We start from the raw sequence: 4696 nt of genomic DNA, 5'->3' as shown, positions 1-4696 counted from the left end.
TTAACTTTGGAGATGCGGGGTATTGCTCCCCGTATTTCTGGCTCGATAAGTTGGCGCTCTACCATTTGACCTACATCCCATGGTTATCAAATCTCGCGGAAGTTTTTTTCGCTTAGTCAGCAACTATGAAGTTTTTCTTTTCGTTCGCAGAAAATCTACTTGTTAGGAATTTCAATATGCAATAGAATATCTGGAGATATTGATTACCATTTGATGAGTGGCTCTAGTTTTGGAGATTCGGAGCTTCGATCCCGGTACCTCTCGCATGCAAAGAGAGCGCTCTACCATTTGAGCTACATCCCCATAGTTTAGAACTGTCGAAGAAGCGTTTGTTTCAGTCGGCAAACAAGAGGTTATAATTTTTCTGGGAAAATATTCCTTGTACAAGATTTCAATATTCAGTAGTTTTCTGAAGAAAGTTAATTAAATACTCGATGTCCTTAATTTTGGAGATGCGGGGTATTGCTCCCCGTATTTCTGGCTCGATAAGTTGGCGCTCTACCATTTGACCTACATCACATGGTTATCAAATCTCGCGGAAGTTTTTTTCGCTTAGTCAGCAACTATGAAGTTTTTCTTTTCGTTCGCAGAAAATCTACTTGTTAGGAATTTCAATATGCAATAGATTATCTTGAGATAGTGATTACCATTTGATGAGTGGCTGTAGTTTTGGAGATTCGGAGCTTCGATCCCGGTACCTCTCGCATGCAAAGAGAGCGCTCTACCATTTGAGCTACATCCCCATTGTTTACAACTGTCGAGGAAGCCTTTGTTTCAGTCGGCAAACAAGAGGTTATAAATTTTCTGGGAAGGTATTTCTTGTATAAGACTTCAAAATTCACTAGTTTTCTGAAGAAAGTTACTTATTGCGCGATGTCCTTAACTTCGGAGATGCGGGGAATTGCTCCCCGTACTTCTGGCTTGCTAAGTAGGCGCTCTACAATTTGACCTACATGCCATGTTTATCAAATCTCGCGGATTTTTTTTTTCGATTAGTCAGCACTTCGAAGTTTTTCTTTTCGTTCGCAGAAATTCTACTTGTTAGAAATTTCATTATGCAATAGATTATCTAGAGATAGTGATTACCTTTTGATGAGTGGCTCTTGTTTTGTAGATGCGGTGCATCGATCACCGTACCTCTCGCATGCAAAGCGACCGCTCTACAATTTGAGCTACATCCCCGTAGTTTTGAACTGTCGAGGAAGCTTTTGTTTCAGTCGGGAAACAGGAGGTTATAATATTTCTGGGAAGGTATTTCCTTTACAAGATTTCAATATTCAGTAGTTTTCTGGAGAAAGTTCATTAAATACTCGATGTCCTTAACTTTGGAGATGCGGGGTATTGCTCCCCGTATTCCTGGCTTTATAAGTGGGCGCTCTACCATTTGACCTTCATCCCCATTACAATCAAATCTCGCGGAAGTTTTTTCGCTTAGTCAGCAACTATGAAGTTTTTCTTGTCGTTCGCAGAAAATCTACTTGTTAGGAATTTCAATATGCAATAGATTATCTGGAGATAGTGATTACCTTTTGATGAGTGGCTCTTATTTTGGAGATGCGGGGCATTGATCCCCCTAGCTCTCGCATGCTAAGCGAGCGCTCTACCATTAGAGCTACATCCCCATAGTTTAGAGCTGTCGAGGAAGCTTTTGTTTCAGTCGGGAAACAAGAGGTTATAAATTTTCTTGGAAGGTATTTCTTGTAGAAGACTTCAATTTTCAGTATTTTTCCGAAGAAAGTTAATTAATTGCTCGATGTCCTTAACTTCGGAGAAGCCGGGTATTACTCCCCGTACTTCTGGCTCGCTAAGTAGGCGCTCTACCATTTGACCTTCATCCCATGTTTATCAAATCTCGCGAAATTTTTTTTCGCTTAGTCAGCAACTATGAAGTTTTTCTTTTCATTCGCAGAAAATCTACTTGTTAGGAATTTCAATATGCAATATATTATCTTGAGATAGTGATTAGCATTTGATGAGTGGCTCTATTTTTAGAGATGCGGGGCATCGATCCCCGTACCTTTCGCATGCAAAGCCAGCGCTCTACCATTTGAGCTACATTCCCATAGTTTTGAACTGTCGAGGAAGATTTTGTTTCAGTCGGCAAACAAGAGGTTATAAAATTTCTGGGAAGGTATTTCTTGTACAAGATTTCAATATTCAGTAGTTTTCTGGAGAAAGTTAATTGAGACCCTGTGTAATCGTTATTCGCTTTCTGAAGAAAAACTATTGCATACTGAAACTTCTTTCCAGAAGCAGACTTTCTGCGAAAAACTTCATAGTTGCCGACTGAGCAAGAGAATTACGCGATTGTTCTTAACAACGGGGATGTACGTCAAATGGTAGAGCGCTCGCTTCGCATGCGAGAGGTACGGAGATCAGTTCCCCGCATCTCCAAAACTTACGACATTTCGAAATTGTTTTTCTTTTCTCTTTCTGCAGAAAAACTATTGAACATTGAAACTTCAACCCAATAGTAGATCTACCAAGAAAAAACTCAGAATTGCCGACTGGACGAACTATCTACGCGATACTTTAACACAAAGTGGAGGTACCCCAAATGGTAGATCGCTCGCTTTGCTTGCGTGAGGTTCGGAGATAAACGCCCTGCATCTCCATAACCTGAGACCTTGCGTAATTGTTGTTTGCTTTCTGAAGAAAAAGTATTGCACATTGAAAATTCTTAACAGAAGCAAACTTTCTGCGACAAGAAACCTCATAGTTGCCGACTGAGAATGAGACCTACGCGATAGATCTTAACAACGGGGATGTAGCTCTAATGGTAGAGCGCTCCCTTCGCATGCCAGAGGAACCGGTATCAATGCCCAATATCTCCAAAACTTAGGACATTTCGTGAGTGTTTTTCTCTTTCTGCAGAAAAACTATTGCACATTGAAACTTCAACCCAATAGCAGATCTACCAAGAAAAAACTCAGAATTGCCGACTGGACAAACTACCTACGCTATACTTTAACACAACGTGGAGGTATCGCGAATGGTAGATCGCTCGCTTTGCTTGCGAGAGATTCGGAGATGAAGGCCCTGCATCTCCATAACCTGAGACCTTGCATAATTGTTGTTTGCTTTCTGGAGAAAAAATATTGCATATTGAAACTTCTTTCCAGAAGCAGACTTTCTGCGAAAAACCTCATAGTTGCCGACTGAGCAAGACAATTACACGATTGTTCTTAACAACGGGGATGTACGTCACATGGTAGAGCGCTCGCTTCGCATGCGAGAGGTACGGAGATCAATGCCCCGCATCTCCAAAACTTAATACATTTCGAAATTGTTTGTTTTTCTCTTTCTGCAGAAAAACTATTGAACATTGAAACTTCAACCCAATAGCAGATCTACCAAGAAAAAACTCAGAATTGCCGACTGGACAAACTACCTACGCGATACTTTAACACAAAGTGGAGGTACCCCAAATGGTAGATCGCTCGCTTTGCTTGCGAGAGGTTCGGAGATAAATGCCCTGCATCTCCATAACCTGAGACCTTGCGTAATTGTTGTTTGCTTTCTGAAGAAAAAGTATTGCACATTGAAAATTCTTAACAGAAGCAGACTTTCTGCGACAAAAAACCTCATAGTTGCCGACTGAGAATGAGACCTACGCGATAGATCTTAACAACGGGGATGTAGCTCTAATGGTAGAGCGCTCCCTTCGCATGCCAGAGGAACCGGTATCAATGCCCAATATCTCCAAAACTTAGGACATTTCGTGAGTGTTTTTCTCTTTCTGCAGAAAAACTATTGCACATTGAAACTTCAACCCAATAGCAGATCTAACAAGAAAAAACTCAGAATTGCCGACTGGACAAACTACCTACGCTATACTTTAACACAACGTGGAGGTATCGCGAATAGTAGATCGCTCGCTTTGCTTGCGAGAGATTCGGAGATGAAGGCCCTGCATCTCCATAACCTGAGACCTTGCGTAATTGTTGTTTGCTTTCTGGAGAAAAAGTATTGCATATTGAAACTTCCTAGCAGAAGCAGACTTTCTGCGACAAAAAACCTCATAGTTGCCGACTGAGCATCAGACCAACGCGATACATCTAATCAACGGTGATGTAGCTCAAATGGTAGAGCGCTCGCTTCGCATGCGAGAGGTACGGTGATCAATGCCCCAAATCTCCAAAACTTAAGACCTTCCGTAATTGTTTTTATCTTTCTGCAGAAAAACTTTTACACATTGAAACTTTAATCCAATAGCAGACCTACTAAGAAAAAAACTCAGAATTTCCGACTGGATAAACTACCTACGCGATACTTTAACACAACGTGGAGGTAGCCCGAATGGTAGAGCGCTCGCTTTGCATGCGAGAGATACGGATATAAATACCTCGCTTCTCCAAAAACTGAGACCCTGCGCAATTGTTGTTCGCTTTCTGAAGGTAAAAACTATTGCATATTGAAACTTAATGCCAAAAGCAGAACTACTAAGAAAAAACTCAAAATTGCCGACTGGGCAAAACACCTTAGCAGTACTTTACAACAAGGTGGAGGCAGCCCGAACGTTACAGCCCTCGCTTTGCATGGGAGAGGCATGGAGGTAAATGCCCCGCATCTCCAAAACCTGAGATACTGCGTAATCGTTATTCGCTTTCAGAAGAAAAACTATTGCATATTGAAACTTCATTCAAAAGTAGACCTTCTGCGAAAAAACCCATAGCTGCCGACTGAGCTAGACCAG

This window comes from Symsagittifera roscoffensis, chromosome 1, assembly GCF_963678635.1.
Source record: "Symsagittifera roscoffensis chromosome 1, txSymRosc1.1, whole genome shotgun sequence".
Classification (NCBI taxonomy): Eukaryota; Metazoa; Xenacoelomorpha; order Acoela; family Convolutidae; genus Symsagittifera; species Symsagittifera roscoffensis.
This window is presented reverse-complemented; position numbering follows the sequence as displayed.